Source organism: Bombina bombina, chromosome 1 (assembly GCF_027579735.1).
Source record: "Bombina bombina isolate aBomBom1 chromosome 1, aBomBom1.pri, whole genome shotgun sequence".
NCBI lineage: Eukaryota > Metazoa > Chordata > Amphibia > Anura > Bombinatoridae > Bombina > Bombina bombina.
Window position 1 is genome coordinate 1,278,340,116 of NC_069499.1, and position 24,879 is coordinate 1,278,364,994.

General features: G+C 41.1%; 1 pseudogene; it reads left to right on the forward strand.

The window, feature by feature from the left end:
* LOC128648590 (fatty acyl-CoA hydrolase precursor, medium chain-like) overlaps positions 1-24,879 on the forward strand; it is a 230,976-nt pseudogene that overhangs the window by 186,351 nt on the left and 19,746 nt on the right.

Genomic DNA, 24,879 nt, shown 5'->3' on the forward strand with positions numbered 1-24,879 from the left:
TCAAGGGGTTAGTGTTAGGTTTTATTAAGGGAGGGATTGGGTGGGTTTTAGAGTAGGGTTGGGTGGTGGGTTTTAATGTTGGGGGGGTATTGTATTTTTTTTTACAGGTAAAAGAGCTGATTACTTTGGGGCGGTGCCCTGCAAAAGGCCCTTTTAAGGGCTATTTGTAATTTAGTATAGGGTAGGGATTTTTATTATTTTCTGGGGCTTTTTTATTTTATTAGGGGGATTAGAGTAGGTGTAATTAGTTTAAAATTCTTGTAATTATTTTATTATTTTTTGTAATTTAGTGTTTGGTTTTTTTCGTACTTTAGTTTATTTAATTTAATTGTAATTAATTGTAGTTAGATTAGGTAATTTATTGAATTATAGTGTAGTGTTAGGTATAATTGTAACTTAGGTTAGGGTTTATTTTACAGGTAAATTTGTACTTATTTTAGCTAGGAAGCTATTAAATAGTTAATAACTATTTAATAACTATTGTACCTAGTTAAAATAAATACAAACTTGCCTGTAAAATAAAAATAAATCCTAAAATAGCTACAATGTAACTATTAGTTATATTGTAGCTATTTAGGGTTTATTTTAAAGGTAAGAATTTAGTTTTAAATAGGAATAATTTATTTAATTATAGTAATTTTATTTAGATTATTTAAAATTATATTTAAGTTAGGGGGGTGTTAGGGTTAGACTTAGGTTTAGGGGTTAATAACTTTATTATAGTGGCGGCGACGTTGGGGATGGCAGATTAGGGGTTAATAAGTGTAGTTAGGTGGCAGCGACATTGGGGGCGAAAGATTAGGGGTTAATAAATATAATGTAGGTTTCAGCGATGTTGGGGGCATCAGATTAGGGGTTCATTAGTATAATGTAGGTGGCGGCGGTGTCCGGAACGGCAGATTAGGGGTTAATAATATAATGTAGGTGGCGACGATGTTGGGAACGGCACATTAGGGGTTAATAAGTGTAAGATTAGGGGTGTTTAGACTTGGGGTTCATGTTAGGGTGTTAGATGTAAACGTAAAATGTATTTCCCCATAGGAATCAATGGGGCTGCGTTAGGAGCTGAACGCTGCTTTTTTGCAGGTGTTAGGTTTTTTTTCAGCAGATTCTGCCCCATTGATCCCTATGGGGAAAAAGTGCACGAGCACGTTTAGCCAGCTCACCGCTACTGTAAGCAACGCTGGTATTGAGGTGAGATGTGGAGCTAAATTTTGCTCTCCGCTCACTTTTTTAGGGCTAACACCGGGTTTAAAAAAACCTGTAATACCAGCATTGTTTGTAGGTGAGCGGTGAGCATAAACTGAGCGTTAGCACCGCACCACTGTTATCGCAAAACTCGTAATCTAGGTGATTGAAATTACAAGACATTTTTGTTGTCTTACCATAGAAAAACATACCAGCCAAGTCTAGATAAATAAGCCAAAAGTTACAGACCACGTGCCTTTTTTTAGAAGAGTCATTTCTGACTTGATACTAGAGAAGATAAAGCAAGTGTAATTAATTTTCAGATAGATAAATAATAAGCCTAAATAAATCTACTCAGTTCTTAGAGTTGAGTTACATTTCATATAAATGGGCAAAATAAATAATGGAATTCTATTGGATATTTGCTTAACTATAAATAATTAAACACTTGTATGTACTGTCCCTTTAAGGCAAGCTAGTTAAAAACAGAGAATGAAAGAGAGAAAAAAGGGTAACCCTTAGGTCACCACTGGATAATAAAAGTATAAAACTTTATTTACAAGAACTTTTAATAAAACTTAAAGCAGCCCTGACCAATTGAGTGTTTGACCACTTTAAAAATATGGTTTCAAAACATTTGACCATTGGAATTTCTCTTAGTCTTATTTTCCCTGTTAAAGGGTAAAAAATCCTATTTACACCAAGACTGACATAACATAGCTAAGAAAGATAGCTATATTGCATACCTTGCAATGACCCTACTAATAAATTTGTTTAGTTATAATATGGGGAATAAACATATTGGGTCAGATTGCGAGTGGTGCATTAACACTTAAGTGCAAACGATAGGGGTTATATAGCAGCTCGTACATGTATGTATGTATTTATATATATATATATATATATATATATATATAAGCTATTGCTCGTGGCTTCATACACGCAGATTTTGTGATTTGTAAAAAAATAGCAAAAAACGAGACCACTTGCAACGACGGGTGCCTTCACGTGTGTGTCCGTTCAGGTTGTACACTTGCTGACACGAACTTCGTGAGTTTTCGTTAATTCTTGTATTTTCTCGTACATGGGCACCAATCAGCAAAGTTGTGGGTGGGGTATCTGTCCGGCACAACAAAAATATGTTGTTATTATTATTCTGTTTACAATTACTTTAATATTAAATTGTAATTAAATATTATGACTCAACTGTCAGATGTGAAAAAGAGCTTTCATTTTTTTAGTGATATCCATATCTTGAGAACTACTGAAGTTAGGAGCAAGAAATTTGGCATGTAAACTTACTTTATAATTTTTTTATAATTTTTACTTTTCTGACATCTTCGGTTATTGAGATATAGGTATCCTCATAAATATCCTCATAAATCACTCCCCCCTTTTCACCCCCTTTAAGCTGGTAAAACATGTCTTTATTTTTAAAGGGGAATCTAAATACCAATTTTCACATCTGTAACATCTGTGGTTTTTTAGATATAGGTATCCTAATAAAAAAAAAATCACCCCAGTAGAGACGTAATTTCCAAAAATCCTTCCTTGCATGGCTACGTCATAAAAACAACATACCTTCCAAATTTCACGTTCATTGGTTAAACGGTCTGATCTTAGGTTCTGCTTTTATATATATTAACTAGTCCTAAAGCCCATTCACACAGGCCATTTTTTGCAGTACAGCGGTCCCACCTCTTGCGCTCTCTCCCTCCCCCTCTCTTTTGCTCTCTCTCTCCCCCTCTCTTTTGAGCTTTCTCTCTCCCCCTCTCTTTTGAGCTCTCTCTCTCTCCCCCTCTCTCTTTTGCGCTCTTTCTCCCCCCTCTCTTTTGCGCTCTCCCCCCCCCCCTCTATTTTGAGCTCTCTCCCCATCTCTTTTGAGCTCTTTCTCTCCCCCCTACTCTTTTGCGCTCTCTCCCCTACTCTTTTGTGCTCTCTCTCTCCCCCTCTCTTTTGCGCTCTCTCTCTCCCCCTCTCTTTTGTGCTCTCTCTCTCTCCCCCTCTCTTTTGCGCTCTCTCTCTCCCCCATCTCTTTTGCGCGCTCTCTCTCCCCCATCTCTTTTGCGCTCTCCCCCCCTCTCTCTCTCCCCTCTCTTTTGCGCTCTCTCTCCCCCCTCTCTTTTGTGCTCTCTCTCCTCTCTTTGGCGCTCTCTCTCCCACCCTTTCTTTTGCGCTCTCTCCCACCCTTTCTTTTGCGCTCTCTCTCCCCCTCTCTTTGGCGCTCTCTCTCCACCCTCTCTTTTGCGCTCTCTCTCCCCCTCTCTTTTGCGCTCTACCGCCCTCTCTTTTGTGCTCTCTCCCCCTCTCTTTTGCTGTCTCTCTCCCCCTCTCTCTTTTGCTGTCTCTCTCCACCCTCTCTTTTGCTGTCTCTCTCCCCCTCTCTTTTGCTGTCTCTCTCCCCCTCTCTCTTTTGCTGTCTCTCTCCCCCTCTCTCTGTTGCTGTCTCTCTCCCCCTCTCTCTGTTGCTGTCTCTCTCCCCCCTCTCTTTTGCTGTCTCTCTCCCCACTCTCTTTTGCTGTCTCTCTCCCCCCTCTCTTTTGCTGTCTCTCTCCCCCCTCTCTTTTGCGCTCTCTCTCTCCCCCCTCTCTTTTGTGCTCTTTCTCCCCCTCTCTTTTGTGCTCTCTCTCCCCCTCTCTTTTGCGCTCTCTCTCCCCCTCTCTTTTGCGCTCTCTCTCCCCCTCTCTTTTGCGCTCTCTCCCCCCCCTCTTTTGCGCTCTCTCTCCCCCCTCTCTTTTGCGCTCTCTCTCCCCCCTCTCTTTTGCGCTCTCTCTCCCCCCTCTCTTTTGCGCTCTCTCTCCCCCCTCTCTTTTGCGCTCTCTCTCCCCCTCTCTTTTGCGCTCTCTCACCCCCTCTCTTTTGCGCTTTCTCACCCCCCTCTCTTTTGCGCTTTCTCACCCCCCTCTCTTTTGCACTCTCTCTCCACCCCTCTCTTTTGCGCTCTTTCCCCCCTCTCTTTTGTGCTCTCTCTCCCCCTTCTCTTTTGCGCTCTTCCCCCTCTCTCTTTTGCGCTCTCTCTCTCCCCCTCTTTTGTGCTCTCTCTCCCCCCTCTCTTTTGCGCTCTTCCCCCTCTCTTTTGTGCACTCTCCCCCTCTCTTTTGCTGTCTCTCTCCCCTTCTCTCTTTTGCTGTCTCTATCCCCCCTCTCTTTTTCTGTCTCTCTCCCCCTCTCTCTTTTTCTGTCTCTCTCCCCCTCTCTTTTGCCGTCTCTCTCCCCCCTCTCTTTTGCTGTCTCTCCCCCTTCTCTTTTGCGCTCTCTCTCCCCCCTCTCTTTTGCGCTCTACCCCCCCTCTCTTTTGCTCTCTCTCCCCCTCTCTTTTACTCTCTCTCTCCCCCTCTCTCTTTTGCTGTCTCTATCCCCCCTCTCTTTTGCTGTTTCTCTCCCCCCTCTCTTTCGCTGTCTCTCTCCCCCTCTCTCTTTTGCTGTCTCTCTCCCCCTCTCTTTTGCTGTCTCTCTCCCCCTCTCTCTTTTGCTGTCTCTATCCCCCCTCTCTTTTGCTGTTTCTCTCCCCCCTCTCTTTCGCTGTCTCTCTCCCCCTCTCTCTTTTGCTGTCTCTCTCCCCCTCTCTTTTGTTGTCTCTCTCCCCTCTCTCTTTTGCTGTCTCTCTCCCCCTCTCTCTTTTGCGCTCTCTCTCTCCCCCCTCTCTTTTGTGCTCTTTCTCCCCCTCTCTTTTGCGCTCTCTCTCCCCCTCTCTTTTGCGCTCTCTCTCCCCCTCTCTTTTGCGCTCTCTCTCCCCCTCTCTTTTGCGCTCTCTCCCCCCCCTCTTTTGCGCTCTCTCTCCCCCCTCTCTTTTGCGCTCTCTCTCCCCCCTCTCTTTTGCGCTCTCTCTCCCCCCTCTCTTTTGCGCTCTCTCTCCCCCTCTCTTTTGCGCTCTCTCACCCCCCTCTCTTTTGCGCTTTCTCACCCCCCTCTCTTTTGCGCTTTCTCACCCCCCTCTCTTTTGCACTCTCTCTCCACCCCTCTCTTTTGCGCTCTTTCCCCCCTCTCTTTTGTGCTCTCTCTTCCCCTTCTCTTTTGCGCTCTTCCCCCTCTCTCTTTTGCGCTCTCTCTCTCCCCCTCTTTTGCGCTCTCTCTTCCCCCCTCTCTTTTGTGCTCTCTCTCCCCCCTCTCTTTTGCGCTCTTCCCCCTCTCTTTTGTGCACTCTCCCCCTCTCTTTTGCTGTCTCTCTCCCCTTCTCTCTTTTGCTGTCTCTATCCCCCCTCTCTTTTGCTGTCTCTCTCCCCCTCTCTCTTTTTCTGTCTCTCTCCCCCTCTCTTTTGCCGTCTCTCTCCCCCCTCTCTTTTGCTGTCTCTCCCCCTTCTCTTTTGCGCTCTCTCTCCCCCCTCTCTTTTGCGCTCTTCCCCCCTCTCTTTTGCTCTCTCTCCCCCTCTCTTTTACTCTCTCTCTCCCCCTCTCTCTTTTGCTGTCTCTATCCCCCCTCTCTTTTGCTGTTTCTCTCCCCCCTCTCTTTCGCTGTCTCTCTCCCCCTCTCTCTTTTGCTGTCTCTCTCCCCCTCTCTTTTGCTGTCTCTCTCCCCCTCTCTCTTTTGCTGTCTCTATCCCCCCTCTCTTTTGCTGTTTCTCTCCCCCCTCTCTTTCGCTGTCTCTCTCCCCCTCTCTCTTTTGCTGTCTCTCTCCCCCTCTCTTTTGTTGTCTCTCTCCCCTCTCTCTTTTGCTGTCTCTCTCCCCCTCTCTCTTTTGCTGTCTCTCTCCCCCTCTCTCTTTTGCTGTCTCTCTCTCCCTTTCTTTTGCTGTCTCTCTGCCCCTCTCTCTTTTGCTGTCTTTCTCCCCCTCTCTCTTTTGTTGTCTCTCTTCCCCCCCTCTCTTTTGTGCTCTCCCCCCTCTCTTTTGTGCTCTCCCCCCCCCCTCTCTTTTGCGCTCTCTCCCCCTCTCTTTTGCTGTCTCTCTCCCCCTCTCTCTTTTGCTGTCTCTCCCCCCCCCTCTCTTTTGCTGTCTCTCCCCCCCTCTCTTTTGCTGTCTCTCCCCCTCTCTCTTTTGCTGTCTCTCTCCCCCTATCTCTTTTGCTGTCTCTTTCCCCTTCTCTCTTTTGCTGTCTCTCTCCCCCCTCTCTTTTACTGTCTCTCTCCCCCCTGTCTTTTGCTGTCTCTCCCCCTCTCTTTCTCCCCATGTCTTTTGCTGTCTCTCTCCCCCTCTCTTTCTCTCCCCTTTCTATCTCTCTCCCCTCTCTCTATCTCTCTCCCATCTTCCAACGTGCGACTGCCCCTGGCCACGCCCATTCACGCCAGGCCACGCCCCTGTCACAGTCACTCACGACAGACCACGCCCCCGGCACGCCAATGCCACGCCCCCGCTCATGTCTGGCCACGCCCATTCCTACCGCAGCGCAGATCGGATCACCAGCAGGAGCAGGGACTCAAAGGCCAGGTGTGTTTGTCCTCGTGCTGTCTGTACTGCGCATGACAGCTTCAGACAAACACACTTGGCCTTTTATATAATAGGATATACTAGTCCTAAAGCCTTTGTACATGGGCCATTTTTTGCAGTACAGCGGTCCCACCCCTTGCTCGCACCCCCCCTCTATTTTGCTCTCTCTCTTCCCCCTCTCTTTTGCGCTCTCTCCCCCCTCTTTTGTGCTCTCTCCCCTCTCTTTAACTCTCTCTCTCCCCCCTCTCTTTAACTCTCTCTCTCTCCCCCCTCTCTTTTGCTCTCTCCACCCTCACTTTTGCTCTCTCTCTTTCCCCCTCTCATTTGCTCTCTCTCCCCCTCGCTTTTGCTCTCTCTCTCCCCCTCTCTTTTGCTCTCTCTCTCCCTCTCTTTTGCTCTCTCCTCCTCTCTTTTGCTCTCTCTCTCTCCCTCTCTTTTGCTCTATCTCTCCCCCCCTTCTGTTTTGCGCTCTCCCCCCTCTCTTTTGCTCTCTTTCTCCCATTTATTTTGCTCTCTCCCCCTTCTCTTTTGCTCTCTCTCCCCCTCTCTTTTGCACTCTTTCTCTCCCCCTCTCTTTTGCTCTCTCTCTCCCATTTTTTTTCTCTCTCTCCCCCTTCTCTTTTGCTCTCTCTCTCCCATTTTTTTTCTCTCTCTCCCCCTTCTCTTTTGCTCTCTCTCTCCCCCTTCTCTTTTGCTCTCTCTCTCCCCCCTCTCTTTTGCTCTCTTTCTCTCCCCCTCTCTTTTGCTCTCTCTCTCCCATTTTTTTTTCTCTCTCTCCCCCTTCTCTTTTGCTCTCTCTCTCCCATTTTTTTTCTCTCTCTCTCCCCCTTCTCTTTTGCTCTCTCTCCCCCCTCTTTTGCTCTCTCCCATTTTCTTGCTCTCTCTCTCTCCCCCCTTCTCTTTTGCTCTTTCTCCCCCCATCTTTTGCTCTCTCTCACCCTCTCTTTTGCTATTCTCCCCCTCGTTTGCTCTCTCTCTCCTCTCTTTTGCTCTCTCTTTTCCCCCCCTCTCTTTTGCAGTGTCTCTATAACCTTCTCTTTTGCCAGCTCTCTCTCTCCCCCTCTCTTTTGCTCTCTTTCTCCCCTCTCTTTTGCTCTCTCTCTCCCTCTCTTTTGCTCTCTCTCCCCCTCTCTTTTGCTCTCTCTCCCCCCCCCTCTATTTTGCTCTCTCTCTCCCCCTCTCTTTTGCTCTCTCTCTCCCCCTCTCTTTTGCACTTTCTCTCTCACCTTCTCTTTTGCCCGCTCTCTCTCCCCCTCTCTTTTGCTCTCTCCCCTTCTCTTTTGCTCTCTCTCTCTCCCCCTCTCTTTTGCTCTCTTTCTCTCCCCCTCTCTTTTGCTCTCTCTCTCCCATTTTTTTCTCTCTCTCCCCCTTCTCTTTTGCTCTCTCTCCCCCTCTTTTGCTCTCTCTCTCCCATTTTTTTGCTCTCTCTCTCCCCCCTTCTCTTTTGCTCTTTCTCCCCCCATCTTTTGCTCTCTCTCACCCTCTCTTTTGCTATTCTCCCCCTCGTTTGCTCTCTCTCTTCTCTCTTTTGCTCTCTCTTTCTCCCCCCTCTCTTTTGCAGTGTCTCTATCACCTTCTCTTTTGCCCACTCCCTTTCTCACCCTCTCTTTTGCTTGCTTTCTCTCTCTCTCCCTTCTCTTGTGCTCTCTCTCTCCACTCTCTTTTGCTCTATCTCCCCCCTCTATTTTGGTCTCTCTCCCCCCTCTCTTTTGGTATCTCTCCCCCTCTCTTTTGCACTCTCTCCCCTCTCTTTTGCACTCTCTCCCCTCTCTTTTGCCCTCTCTCTCCTCCCTCTCTTTCCCTCTATATTTTGCTCTCTCTCACCCTCTCTTTTGCTAACTCTCACCCATTTCTTTTGCTCTCTCACCCCTCTCTCTTGCTCTTTCTCTTTCTCTTTTGCTCTATATCTCCCCTCTCCCTTATATCTCTCTCTCTCATGAAGACACTCAGACAGCCACGCTCAGACTCCGCCCCATAACAATCAGCTCTGCCCCTTCATTAATTACTATGTTAAAGAGCTGGCAGTGCAGGATTGTCTGTACACTGGGAGCTGCAGCAGCAATATTAGTATATGGCTAATACCACGAAGGAAATAGTCTCACTCACTTCCCAACACCTTGTTGATAATTACAGGCAATTTCTTTCCTAAGACATGGGGCTCCATGTACGAAGCAGCTAAAGCTGCTCCGGAGCCTTTGCGGGGCAGGTTCGCATATGCGAGCCTGCTTCCCGCAATGTAAGAAGCAGCGGTCATTAGACCGCTGCTTCCTACACCCTACGCCACGTCTTAGGTGGCGAAGCAAAATCACCGAGAGCTCGCTCGCTCTCGGTGATTGACAGCCCCTTCAGTCGCGTGATTGGTCGCGCGACTGAAGGGGCGGGCATTACACACTCCGCTGAGTGTGTAATGATACATACGGGCAAGCGGATCAATAGATCCGCTGCCCGTGTGTAGCGGAGGCGGGCGGACAGCTTCACGAGTTAAGAAGCTGTCCGCCCGCCTCTTAGTACATGGAGCCCATGGTGAGTCCATGGAATCATCAATTACTAGTAGGAATATCACTCCTGGCTAGCAGGAGGAGGCAAAGAGCACTACAGCAAAGCTGCTATATATGTCACTTCCTTTACCCATAAACTCCAGTCATTCTCTTTGCCTGCGGTGCAAGGAGGAGGGGAAGTTTTGGTGTCCTAATCCTTCTTCTCCTAAGGAGCATTTGTTGCACAACCTAGATGTTGTGCATGCACTGAAGTTCTATCTTCAGACGACTAAGGACTTTCATCAGTTTTCTTTTTTGTTTACTTTTCTGGTAAGTACAAGGGTCAGAAAGCTACAGCTACTTCTCTTTCTCTTTGGCTAAGGAGTATTTTTCGTTTGGCCTATGAGACTGCTGGACAGCAACCTTCTGAGAGAATCACTGGTCATTCCACGAGGGCTGTTTCTTCTTCATGGGCATTTAAAAATGAAGCTTCTGAGGAACAGATTTGCAAGGCTGCAACTTGTTTTATAAATTTGATCCTTTTGCCTCAGCTGAGACTTCTTTTAGGAGAAGGGTTCTTCAAGCAGTGGTGCCTTCTGTTTAGGTCTACCTGTCTTGTCCCTCCCTTACCATCTGTGTCCTCTAGCTTGGGTATTGATTCCCACTAGTAATTGATGATTCCGTGGACTCACCATATCTTAGGAAAGAAAACATAATTTATGCTTACCTGATAAATTTCTTTCTTTCCGGATATAGTGCCTCCACAGCCCACCCTTTTATTTAAGACAGTTATTTTTTCTAAAACCTCAAGCACCTCTACACTTTTGTGTTATCTTCTTTTTCCATTTTTTCTTCAGCCGAATGACTGGAAGTTATGGGTAAAGGAAGTAACATATATAGCAGCTTTGCTGTGGTGCTCTTTGCCTCCTCCTGCTGGCCAGGAGTGATATTCCCACTAGTAATTGATGATTCCGTGGACTCACCATATCCAGAAAGAAAGAAATGTATCAGGTAAGCATAAATTATGTTTTCCTTCTTGGCATCAGCTGTATAAAAATACTGCTGCTGCAGCTACCAGTGTACAGACAATCCTACACTGCCAGCTCTTTAACCTAGGGATTCCAAGCCTCAGCATGTAGCAATATGAAACCACAGTATTGAGTGCTGAGACGGTATCAGCTTGTTCCATACAACAGTAACTACATGACTGCAGCGATCACATTTGCTGAGGCTTGGAATCCCTACGTTAAAGAGCTGGCAGTGCAGGGGGGTGAGTTACAAACCTCAAAATAATGCCATAATTTGGTTGTAAATGAATTATCAGTATATGAATCTCATATGCAAAATATTCATGTATGTTTCATTGCCCAAGTAAAGAAAAAGAGTATGCTAAATCATTAACTTTAGTTGGGGTAATTAAATAATTGGGAGCAAGTTGAGGTTAATTGGATCCCAGTCATTTTTATTATAAGATTCTAGTGTGAGGTTTGTTTAGTTTAGCTATTTAGGTATGCATTACAAGATTGCTGGATTACTTGTTCTCTGTAGAAAACATGGTGCTATCTAGTTCTGTAAAAACTGTTGATAAGTTTTTCAACTGAAATATAGAATTCACCATGATGTAATTATATCTGATAAAAATATTTCCTTCATAACCATATTAAGGCATCATCAAGCATCACTTATTATTCTTATTATTATTATTATTATTATTATTACTTGTATAGTTATTATTTTTAAGAAACACATTTCTTCCTAGTTAAACAATCAGCAAAGTAGTGTTTATACTTACAATGTAACACTGATTATTTTGGAAATGTGAAATAACATGCTTCTTACTCATATAGTATTGTTAATATAACTTTCTTTGTACAAATATCATAAATACTTTTTAGGGAATACTTAAGTAATGGCTGTGACACATGAACAAAGAAATATTTTGCCTTTACAGCAATTTCCAGTCACTCCTGCTTGTGTAGATGGAGTGTTCCTACCCAAAGATCCAGAAGAGATTCTGGCTGCTAAAGAGAGCCACCGTGTTCCCTATATGATTGGTGTAAATAACCAGGAGTGTGGGTGGTTTGTTCCACAGGTAAGGAACAGTTTCTTGAGAAACAAAAAATAAAGACTAATTTTTTTTAATGTTCCTAATCCTAAAATGAAAAAAATATAATTTGTCAGCAACACATTCTGCGTTTGTAGTTAAAGAAACTGAATGCTCAATAAATCATCATTGTGTTTAAATTGTTAAAGTTTTGCACAAATTATCTAATTACCTAAAAACAACAAATGTGCTCATGATATAATCAGTACATACACTACTGAAGTTAAATATACAGCGAGAAACAAATAATCTTTATTTGAATGGAATCTCTTCCCAAGAAAATCCTTAATTAAAATTCAAGATTACAATTTATCTACTGCAATTCAACAAATTAATTAATTATTCATATAATTGTACCAGGTGTATGAAGAAGAGTGGGAAGTTTCCCAAAGATAGTTTGTCTGTGGAAGTTATATATGCATAGTGTGCTTAAAGGGACATTATACACTAGATTATTCTTTGCATAAATGTTTTGTAGATTATCCATTTATATAGCCTATACAGCTTTTTTTTTTTTTAAATGTATAGGTTTGCTTATTTTTAAATAATGCACTGATTTTCAGACTCCTAACTAAGCCCCAAAGTTTTAGGAGAATACTGATATATACCTACTCCAGCTTGCTCCTGTTTGTGTAAAGAGTCTTTTTATATGCAGAGGAGGGGGGGGGTCTGCATTTTTAATCTATAGAATACTCAAAAGAAAAATAGATACTGGCACTATGAAAAATCTAAGAGGGAAGGACCTAATAAACACTTAGGACCATTGCTACCCTCTAAAAGTAATAATTGCAGATAATCCCAAAATCAAAGAGAGAAATATAGGGCACAGAAAGGGTTTTAGCACTCCACCTCTAAGAAAGAGTAAATATAAGTTAAACTATAACCTTTAATAATAAGGTATAAAATGTACAGGAGACCCTATTACATAAACAAACCACCACATTAAAATACCACTATTGGTTACACACACCCCTGTTTCCTGGCCGATAGCAGCAGACGTCGGCTTCAGGTGCTAGGGGTGTTTAAACCATTACTAACAAACGTGTTTCGGCCGGTTCACTGCCTTTCTCAATGTTAAAAAATAATTAGGTACAGACAAACTGAGCATATCTCGGACATTCCTTATCCAATAGTGACGCGATACGTCATCTAGACCCACCCCCCTGCCATCTTAGAATTGTATTTGCTACAACATGGGCGTTGGTGCCAGCTTGCTGCTTTCATTGGGTCTACCACGATTGGCTAATGTGAAAGTTCATTAGGCTTATAAGGAATGTCAGACACATGCTCGGTTTGTCTGTACCTAATTATTTTTTAACATTGAGAAAGGTTGTGAACAGGCCGAAATGCATTGGTTAGTAACGGTTTAAACACCCCTGGCACCTGAAGCCGACATCTGCTGTTATCGACCAGGAAACAGGATATATGGGATTGAAGTACAGCTCATTTCAGGTTGTTTAATTGCCACTCGGCTTGGGTAGGTTTAGGTGAACTAGCCCTGTAAGATTGAGGTCTAATTTATAGGACTTGCTCAAACAATATAAAGATGGTACACTCTGATAGTTGGTTGCAGCCCAACGAACATGCTGAGGAGGTACTGAGTGATGTCTAAGCTGAATGGAGGGGAATCGCAATCTAGATGATGACCAGAGGAGGAGTTCCTTAATGGTAGGTAGGCCAAAGAGCTTCATAGAGTCCCATGCTCTGATAGGATAGAGCAATGGGTGCTCCATTACAAATTAAACAATGTGGGTCGCTGACCAACTTTGTTATGGGTTAGGTCCTGATTGTTTTTTGTTACGTAAAAAGTTAAGTCTGCTTTAATATGTTGCCAATACATTTTAATAAACACAATTATGAACAGTTTTTCTAATCATCTTTGGTATTCCGTAACTTATTGGGGAAGTAGTGTTAGGAGATGGGGCTAAGCTTGGAAGGGGGGAGGGGATATTGTAGTAATATTATCAGTAAATGGAATAGCAAAAAGGTGGGGTCGGTCATTTAGAATAACTTTTAAAATGAAAGTCTGTGAGGATTTTTGTAGACACTTGAATAGTGGGAGATAAATATAAGTGTAGTGGTAAGCTAACCCTTTTACGCATGTGTTATTATTATTATCAGTTATTTGTAGAGCACCAACAGATTCCGCAGTGCTATATGTTATATGTTGACAAATGGCGTAAAACAAATGATTGCTATATAATACAGTACAATTTGAATTCTAAAATTTCAATTATTATTACACAATTTAGCTACATCAAGTAATATGAATTATTCTTATAGGAAGAAACTAAGGGGTCAATTTATCAAGCTCCCTACGCTGCTCCATAACCTGTCCGCCTGTTCTGAGATGGCGGACAGAAATCAACCCGGTCAAATACGATCGGGTTGATTGACATCCCCTGCTAGCGGACGATTGGCCGCGAATCTGCAGGGGGCGGCAGTGCACCAGCAGTTCACAAGAACTGCTGGTGCAATGATAAATGCAGACAGCATATGCTGTCAGCATTTATCGATGTGCAGCGGACATAATAGGCTGCATCATATCATGTCCGCTCGCACATTAATAAATTGACCACATAAAGTTTTAAAAATATTTATTGTTGCAAGTCCCATCAGAAAAAAAAGTTTTTTTATATTATATTTCAGAAATGGTCCAGTGTAAGGAACTTGCATGTTGGAACATGTGTGAAGTAATGTATCAGTGATAGAAAGATACATACTTAGTCAATGACATGGAGCCAGGTATTGGCGCCATTTTATTTTAACCCAATTTGAAATATTTTTCAGTCTTCATGGTCATCATGGATCTGATAAGACTCCTCTGTTGTTTAATCACCCCTGTGTATTGAGTGTTTCATTTTTTATGAAAAAATCTAATATACAAATTCTTCCTTTGACATATGTATTTAGGTGATTGGTTACTTCTTACCTACTGATGATTGTTATGTATAATAAAAAGAAACATATAAAAACATTTTTTAAATAATTTTCTTATAACTAATATTCTATAGAGCAAGATGGAACTTTCTCCTGTTAAATATATACAACACAATACATTTGTTATTGTTATATTTGGATGTCTTTATACCTGGGTTATTATCCTGTATATGTTTGCAGAAACACATTTTATAACTGTGAATATTCCAGCATGGAATTCTCATCATGATCCTATGAGAAAAACAAGTGGTTTAGAATCAGACACTCTTGTGATGATAACATTTTAGCACCACTAAAAACAGAAAATCATGAATGCATGTAAACAATAATACTCATAATACATGAATGTATACAGTATAACTAGATAATGACAAAGGCAACATCGTGTGGAACTGAATGTTGCAATCTAAATGAAGCGTGCACTCAGTGGATTTGAGTATGTGGGTGCACTAAAGCTGAAAATATTAATTAAAGGACATTAAACTATAATATTTTTTTTTTTTACAAAATAATTTTTATTGAGGTCAAAATCACAGATGAATGTACAAAAGGCATTTCAATACACGTATGAAAACAACAATAAGGCGGAAGACAACCTTCTGGGTTTGATACCATACATACAATGATCAAGAATCAAAACCGAATGTGGTCAACCATGAAGGAATAAACCTCAAGATGAAGATTTTCTTACACTTTAAATATATTTAACCAATAATGGAGAAGTAAATATTACAGGAAAATTGAAGTTCAGAGACTGAGTCATTGTACTTAACAAAATGTACTTGCGTACCAGGGGGCAACTATAACATTTTAATCAGATAGAGTATACATTGGTAAATAACTTCCCAATTAACTTCAATTATCAATTTTGCTTCATTCTTTTGGTATCCTTTCTTAAAGCAAAGCACTAAAGTGAACTAGCTAAACACATCAGTAAGCCAATGACAAGAATTATATATATATATATATATATATATATATATATACACACACCATTGTTAGCCTGTTCTATCGCGATTTATCACCTGGGTGCAGCTTCTTTTTAGCTCAGTAATGCTTTTCACAGAGTAGAACTTTCCTGTACAAAGAGTAGAACTTTCCTGTAGTATATCAGTCTGATCCCGCCTATTACAGTCAGTCCAGCACCGAAATACCAGGCAATTCCTCTGTGAACAAAGAATACATCAACCCCAGACGATCGTTTCGGCCTTCATTGGGCCTTGTCAGCGAGGTGTAGCCATATTCCTCTAAGAACACTGAGCAAGGAGTCCACGTCTGGTTGCCCCTTTTTCCCATAGGGATACTAGAGAGAAGTTCACTCACAGGAAAGAGCAACTGGCTCAATACCATTGTTAGCCTGTGCTATGGCGATTTACCACCTGGGTGCAGCTTATTTATAGCCCAGTAATGCTTTTCACAAAGTAGAACATTTCTTAAGTATATTAGTCTGATCCCACCTATTTACGGTCAGTCCAGTGCCAAAATACCATTCAATTCCTTTCTGAACAAGGAACACAGCAACCACAGATGATCTGGTTGCCCATGTTTCCCTTAGGGAGATGAAATACATACAGAGAGAAGCACAACCAGATGTGGACTCCTTGTTCAGTGTGCTTAGAGGAATATGGCTACACCTCACCAATGAGGCCTAATGAAGGCTGAAACGATCGTCTGGGGTTGCTGTGTTCCTTGTTCAGAGAGGAATTGCCTGGTATTTCGGCGCTGGATTGACCGTAATAGGCGGGATCAGACTGATATACTACAGGAAAGTTCTACTCTGGGAAAAGCATTACTGGGCTAAAAAGAAGCCCCACCCAGGTGGTAAATTGCCATAGAACAGGCTAACAATGGTATTGAGCTGGTTGTTCATTCCTTTGAGTGCGCTTCTCTCTGTATATGTGTGTGTGTGTGTGTGTATATATATACATATATACACACACACACGCCTACTTAGGTATGCTTCTGAACAGGTTACCAAGAGAACTAGACAAAATAGATAAAATACATTAAAAAGTTGTTTAAAACTGTTTGCTCTACTTTAGTCATGGATTTATTGTCCCTTTAATGTTGTCTGGTCATTAAAATCCAATTTAGTCTTGTTATTCTGATAGCAGATATCATCAGTGTGGACTAAATTTTTGTTGACAAGGTGGAATTCTATCTATTAATACCTTCAGTGTTATTTCTAGCAGGATAATGTATTGAGTTAAAAGGCAAATAGAACTGTTCTTACTTTACTAACGTGTTGCTTGATTCATGGAACAAACCTCTGGTAGAGGTGGTAATGGTATTTACTTTAAGGAAATAAAAAAGCTAGTTGACAGAGAGAGTTGGAATATAACATAAAGCTAAACGTCTTGAACATCACAGTAATGCAAAAAAGTTGGTAAAATAATGTAAGTTTGTTGTGATTTATTTATGTACTTGTATAACAAGAAGAAAGATTTTCTTTTGAATAAGAAACTTAAACATTTCAACTATTTTTTTTTCTGTTTTAGTTCATGAAACTTAAAGAATTTAAACACAAAATGGATAAGGACACTGCACACTCTATTCTCCTCAATGGTCATTTCTTAGTAAGGCCGTTTGTCTACTTTGAGATCATATTTTTAAAACTGACTTATTTTTACTGTTTATTTACCCACTTACATCTTGTTATACAGGGTACAAAGCCTGAAACTCTTCCCATGATTATGGATTATTACTTTGGTCATACAGATGATCCTGTAGAAATACAACACAAATGTATTGATTTATGTGGCGATCATATGTTTGTCGTGCCTGCCATCAAAACTGCCAGATATCACAGAGGTATGGAACTCAGAGTGTCTATAATATTTTGAGGTTTGACACATAATTCCCTAGGTTGCTATAGACATGCTAATATTAAGTTGTTGACTGTTTTCCCCATGTTAAGAGTCATACACCTAAATTACGAGTTTTGCGTTGCGGCTTTTAACGCTGAAAAAATTTCAATTTAAGTGTAATGGCCAGGAACGTATATTATGAGTCATGTCGGTATAGCTATACCGCAAGCATTTTGGCCTGTAACGCAACGTAATATGAAAAATTTAAAAATCCAAGTTTACAAAAAATAATTAATACTAAAATCACGAAAAATAAATAACATTAAGATTACAAAAAATAACCAAAATTATCAAAAATAAAAACAATTACACCTAATCTAATTGCCCTATACAAATAAAAACACCTCCTAGCCTACAATAAACTACCAATAGCCCTTAAAAGGGCCTTTTGTAGGGCATTGCCCTAAAGAAATCAGCTCTTTTACCTGTAAAAAAATACAAAGTCCCCCCAACAGTAAAACCCACCACCCAACCAACCCCCCAAAATAAAGAAACCTAACTCTAATATGTATTTTCGGATTATTAAATTGTCTGATCTTATTTTATTATGTTCTTGTGACAACCAATTGTTCATGAAGTGAAAGTGACAGCCATTGTATGTCTTAGCAATTATAATACACAATCTAAAAAATGTCACATACAGTGTCTGACCATTGATTTAATATCATTAGAACACTGTTTTTTGCGTCGTTTAAGGTCACTATATCGACATACATATTCTCATGAATGATATTATCCCTTTTTTGTCGTCTCTAACACTAACTACTACTGCAACACCAATTCCACCAGTATTGACCAATTAGATTGATTTTTAGGATTTTTTAGTGTTAGTTTTTTTTTATTTTGGGGGGTTTGGTGGTGGGGCTTTTACTGTTAGGGGGAACATTTTTTTTAACCCCTTGGTAACCGAGGAAGTGTCAGTCACGTCTTACAAAAAAAATACCCTTAAGACACGTCCTCTGGGGTTTCAAGTGGTGGAAGTGATCGAGATTGCTTCCAGCCACTTTCAAGGTATTGCAGTGATGCCTCGATATTGAGGCATCACTTCAATAACATTTTTACCCACCGATGCAGAGAGGGCCACTTAAGATGGCGGGAACAATTGTGGGGTGGGGGAGGGAAGAGAGCTGTTTGGAAGGGATCAGGGGGTGGGCTGTGTCAGATGGGAGGCTGATCTCTACACTAAAGCAAAATTGAACCCTACAAGCTCCCTAATTAACCCCTTCACTACTGGGCATAATACACGTGTGGTGCGCAGCGGCATTTAGCGGCCTTCTAATTAGCAAAAAGCAATGCCAAAGCCATATATGTCTGCTATTTCTGAACAAAGGGGATCCCAGAGAAGCATTTACAACCATTTGTGCCATAATTGCACAAGCTGTTTGTAAATAATTTCAGTGAGAAACCTAACGTTTGTGAAAAAGTGAACGATTATTTTTATTTGATCGCATTCAGCGGTGAAATGGTGGCATGAAATATACCAAAATAGGCCTAGATCAATACTTTGGGTTGTCTACTAAATATATATATATATATATATATATATATATATATATATATATATATACATGTCAAGGGATATTCAGGGACTCCTGACAGATATCAGTGTTCCAATGTAACTATTGCTAATTTTGAATGGTTTGGAAATAGCAAAAAAAAGCAAAGAACATGTAAACATTGGTTATTTCTAAACTCAGGACAAAATTTAGAAACTATTTAGCATGGGTGTTTTTTTTTTTTTTTTAAATTTCCTTTAGTGTTGATAGAATAATAAATACAGAACAATCAGCGGGAAAAAATAAAAAACAATGCAGCTCAAGTGAAAAACATAACATAAATCAATGAGTACAAGCTGGATATCACAATTCTATTACATTTCGTCTTTTTCATTGAAAACATAAAACATTTGTTCAGTATGATGCCAAATAGTCCTCCCAAAGGAATCTCATATTACCGTAGAAGTCTAGTTGTTGGGATTGACCATAGTGGTATCTCTCTAGAGTCAATAGATGCGTAATAAGCTCTTTCCACTCCGATATCGTAGGGACCTGCTGTTTCTTCCACATTCGTGGTATCAATTGTTTAGCCCCATTTATCATAACATTTACTAATTTCAATCTCAGTTTACATTTCAGTTTAGGGGGAAAATTAAACAGAAAAAACAACGGATCTATCCCTATCTTATAAGATATACACTTTTCTATTTCTTTGCCAATGTCTATCCAAAATTTCCGAATATACGGACAATTCCACCATATGTGGGACATGGATCCCACTTCACCACAGCCTCTCCAGCATGTATTTTCCACACTAGTGTATATTTTTGAAAGCCTAAGTGGGGTTAGGTACCACCTATACAGTAATTTCACATTCATTTCAGTAATAGTTATCGAAGGAGAGATCCTTCCCATATTTATAAAGATTTTTTCCCATTCTTTAGGTGAGATTTCTCTCTGTAGTTCAGATTCCCATGCCTTGCAGTAGGCTGGCAAAGATCTAGAGTGGTAGGTTATTAATAAGTGGTATAACAGTGATAGACCTCCTCTAGTAGGGAATTGAGAGAGACAGGTGCTTTCAAACACAGTGGGGGGTCTAAGTAGTTTAGGTTTCTGTGGGTTGCTAAATATAAAATGTGACAACTGTTGCCTAATGTACCAGTCATTTGCTAATAGAGGAGTCAATTCCAACACTTCCTCCTCTGACTTTAACTTGCCTTCGCGTATAAGTGTACAAATAGGGATTAGTGAGTTAATGGTGAATGAGGTCTCCCTCACAGGTTGACGTCCTATGGGGATCTCAGGGTTATTGAGAATCGGTGTAAGTGGAGAGGGATTTGAGGAAATACCCGTATTCTTATTAGTGATATTATCCCAAATTTTTAGTGTCATAATGCGGGGGAGTGTCTTATTAGTATCTCTATGTATCTTAGTGGTCCAGCAAGTCCCGCCTAGATTAGGGCTGTTAGCTAGCTGTTGCTCCAACCTGAGCCATTCCTTATGTTCCCCATGTTTACACCAGTCTATAACTCGGGTAAGGATAGCCGCTTGTCTGTAATAAGTTAGGTTAGGGATGCTCAGTCCACCATTTTTTCTGTTACGATACATAATCTTTTTGGCTATTTGTGGCCTTTTATTTTGCCAAATGTATGTATTAAACATGGCTTGCAAGGTATTCAGGTATAATTGTGCGACTGGGATGGGGAGTGTTTAAAATTTATAAAGAATTTTTGGTAAGCTAGTCATTTTAAGTGCCTCCATCATTCCCATCCAGGATAAACTTTTGTTTTCCCAGCTATGTAATTCTTGTTGGAGTTCTCCCAGGAAATGTTGGAAATTTTGTTGGAACAAAAGCTGCTGATTATGTGATATCTGAACCCCTAAGTATTTTATAGATGAATTTTGTATGCGATAGTGATATTTTTGTGCAATTTCTTGCATTTCTATTTCAGGGGTATGTACTCCTAATATCTCTGATTTTGTGGGGTTGATTTTAAACCCAGAGAATTTACTATATATATCCAACTCGGCATTTAATGCTGCTATGGATTGTAATGGAGATGTAAGCGATAATATGATGTCATCAGCATATAATGCCTGTTTGTATTGGGTATGTTGGACCGTAATACCTTTTATATTCGGGTTGTTTCGGATCGCTGCTGCAAGAGTTTCGATTGTCAGTACAAATAAAATGGGCGACAATGGGCAGCCCTGTCTGTTTCCATTATTGATCCAGATCTTGTTGGAAAGGGAGTCATTTAATTTAATCTTGGCTGTGGGAACGTTATATAGTGTAAATATTTTGTTTATAAAGCCTTCACTCATGCCAAATCTTATCAATGTACTTTTTAGGAAGGACCAGTTTAGCCGATCAAAGGCCTTTTCTGCGTCCATGGCCAAAAAAACGGCTGGAATGTTATGTGATTGTGCATATTCCATCAGATTCAAAATTTTTATGGTATTGTCTCTCGCTTCTCTATGGGGGATAAAGCCTACTTGATTTGTGTGTATAATAGAATCTTTGCATATAATTTTACGTCCACATTTAGAAGGGAGATTGGTCTATAGCTTTGAGGTTCATCTGAAGGCTTCCCCGGCTTTGGGACTACTGTTATGTGAGCTTCTAACATGTTTGGAGGGAACATTTACTTTGTTAAACATCTCTAATAGGTGGGGAATTAGCAATGGAGCAAGAGTTTTATAGTATGAGACGGAGAAGCCATCTGGGACAGGGCTTTTACCTGCATTGAGATCGTAAATCGCCGCCTTTACCTCTTCCGAGGTGAACGGGGCTTCCAGGTCTGCTGCTTGATCTTCATCTAGCATAGGAAGGGGGATCTCCCTCAAATAATTTTGTAGGTCTGGGGCATCCCTGGGCCTATCTATTGTACCAGGGATATAGCATAGCTGCGTATAGTACTTCTCGAATTGTGTGAGAATGTCTTTGGTAGAGTGGACCTTTTTGTTTTTAGCTGTTTTTATTTCATGTACAAAAGATTTAAATTTCTTAATTTTAAGGGCCCTCGCTAGCAGTTTGCCTGCCCTATTGCCTTCATAGAAAAAGCGTTGCTTAAATTTCGATGTGGTGGCTGCGTGTTCCTGTAATAATAATTCATGAAGGGCCTTTCTAGAGTTTTGAAGTAACTATTGTACAGATTGGTCATCCTGATTTTGTCTATGCTTATGTTCTAAAACTGATAGTTTTGAGGTAAGATCTAGATACTTCTGCCTTGCTATTTTTTTAAATTGTGCCTTTCTTTTAATGAATTCCCCTCTCATGAAACACTTTTGCGCTTCCCAAACTGTAATGGGGTCTATATCAACAGAGGAGTTAAACGTAAAGTATTCTTGTAGTGCTTCCTGTGTTTTAGTTAGTTGTATATCTCTTCTCAATAAGGAGTCATCCATTTTCCATATATACGGGGGTAACGGGGGTTTATGGGGCCATGAGATGTCAAAGAATACTGCTGAGTGATTCGACCACACTGTGTGCATGATCCCTGCGTTCTTAATGTGTTCCAAACCTATCTGGTTGGTAAGCAAATAGTCAAGACGGCTATACGTCCTATTTGGGGAGGAGAAAAAAGTGTATTCCCTCTTATCCGGGTTGAGTAACCTCCAAGTATCGTACAAATTATAATTGCGCATCAGTTTCCATAAATGTTTGAGTGTACGCCTAGATGTGCTGGGGTTTGGATTGGAACTATCCACTTCTGGATGTATGGGTATGTTAAGATCCCCCCCAATAAAAACTAGCCCTTTAGCTATGTCCAGTATACGTCTAAACGTCTTTTTGTAAAAGGGTAGTTGTAGGGTATTGGGCGCATAAACATTAATTAAAGTCACTGGCCTACCATATAGCAGTCCAAAAAACCCTAGAAAACGGCCTTCAGTATCATTGTGTGTTTGAATATATATGATGAAAGGGGACAGATTTATGTAACAGAATGCTCACTCCGTATTTCTTTGAAATGCCAGAGCTATGGAAATGCCTGTTGTACTGAGGGCTCATATACCGTGGCTCGTGTGAACGTCTAAAGTGCATCTCTTGCAGAAATAGGATATCTCCTTTTATTTTATAAAAATCTGACATGGCCACAGATCTTTTAATTGGAGAGTTTAAACCTCTAACGTTTTGTGTAATAAATTTAAGTGTTCTATTTGGGGCAGTCATTGGCAATTAAAATAACAGATTTCCATGAAAATTGTCTCATATAACATCCAGCTCTAAACAGTATTATTCCTCTGCTATGGCATTTAATTTGTAATCTATACAAACCTCTTAGGAAATTCACATAAAAATTCAAACAAAAATACAACACACATAACACAAACAAAAACAATGAATCAATGCCTCTCCTATCTCCGGAGATAAGCAGATGGACCATATAGATCCAAATTCAGGAGGGGATCAGGCTAGATTTAAAACAATTTGCAGTGTATCTTATTGCTTTAACCGTATAAAACTGGAGGCTATCTCCCCCCTTATTATTATTTTTTTTTTCTCCTCCCTCTTCCATAACTTTCCATCACTAAATATAAGGTAGATACTCATATATTCTGTGCTAGGCAAAAACTATACCCTTTAACATTTAAACTTTCACAGTTACCTGCCTTTTAGGGTGAGAGAGAATAGTAACATTGCAGTATAAACTTTTGAGCCTCAAACATATAAACTATATTTTACGGGGTTATTACTCTTCACCATCAGGAAGATCGGCTCATGTGTCCAGGGTTATTTCTTGATCTTTCAAGTTCCTTCAGCAGCAGTGGAATTAATTGCCTTCCTTTTTTTCTGGCAGAGCTCCTGGGTTAGTGGGTTTTTTGATAGCTCTTGAGGGTGCTGGTAACCATTTTTCAGGTTGTTGTCTTTTCTCCTGTCTCCTTGAGGGGTGCGGTTGGGTATCAGACGTTGGGAAATCCGGAGGATCAAGATTTAGGCCTCTGCAAAATTCTGGAACATCTGAAATTTTCCTGCACACCAATCTTCTTGTATCACGTAGCACATATAAGTGGAAAGGGAATCCCCACCTGTACAAGATTTTTTTATCACGCAGCAGCTTTGTCAAAGGTGCCAACTCCCGGCGTCTTTGTAGGGTCCTAGGAGCCAAGTTGGTATAAAATTGTAACACTGTCCCCCTGAACCTCACTGGTCGATGTTTCCGTGATAGTGTGAGAATTTCTTCCTTTTCCAAGTAGTTTTTAACTTTCATTATAACGTCCCTGGGGGGTGCTGTATCAGGAGGCTTCGGTCTCAACGCCCTGTGGGCCCTGACCCACTGTATGTCTACCGCTTGCTGTGACCCCTTCAGGTGAGGAAACAGAGATGCAAAGTAGGTATGAAAATCTTTAGGAAGTACTGATTCGGGAATGCCTCTAATGCGGAGATTCTTCCGCCGACCTCTGTTCTCGAGGTCCTCGAGTTTGTCGTTGAGGTCTTCAATAATAGAAGCCTGAGCAGACACTTGGTCCTGTATGTCAGCAATCTCCTCCTTTACGATATTTGATTGATCCTCTATGGCTTCAACTCTAAAGCCCAGAGTATGAATGTCTTGTTTAATTTCTGCCATTTCCTCTCTCATACATGTCCTCACGATGTCAGCTATATCTTGTTTGGACGCTAGAGAGGAGAGTAAAGAAAGGGGTATTTGTGTAAGAGTGTCTTGATCTTGGGAGTTTTCATCATCCATAATGGAGCTAGGTGAAGAAGGCTCTCTTATAGGTTTTGATAGAGATTGCATCTTATTGTCTGGAGTAGAAAAAAAAAAGAGCTCATTGTATGCTCTCTCCCTATTGTTTTCAGTTGTTTATTTGGCTTGGTATTTTTCTTTGCGGCCATAATGTCTTTATTTATTCGTCCCTTTGCAGTATTCAGATCAGGGTAGATATTGTGTCACAAGGGGAAGGTCAGGTTTTAACACTGTGTCTCTGTGTAACAGGTGATCTGCAGAGCGAACAATATTAATAAAAAAAAAGAAAGAAAAATGTCCTCTTCCCTCTCCCCTTTTTCTTTCCCCTTTGTTTTCTTTTATCACATTCCCCTTTGACACTCCTATGAAATGAATTTATCTAAAGTGGCATATAAACCACTGCAAGTTAAACCTCTCTGGGAGGCATGATAAAATTAAGCCTTGTAATACAGACTCCATAGTGCGATGTTTGGCAATCCGCTCTTTATTTGTGTAGTGAGTAAAAACTTTGCTGCGTGTGTTTGAGCGGTGCCGTTATGTGTCCTGTCTTAGGTTGCCATAAGAGAGACCCGTAGCATAAGTTATGTGAGGTGCAGGACCTACGATCAGGAAGGCCTGTTAACTAGTGAGCACAGCAGCTATTTATGTTGATGCCGCAAGGCTCATACCTCGTGGGATTGCGACGTGCTCACCGGGTGTGCTCGTGATGTCGGGCCGTCTCCTTCTCCGCTCCTCAGTGTTCCATAAGAGTGGA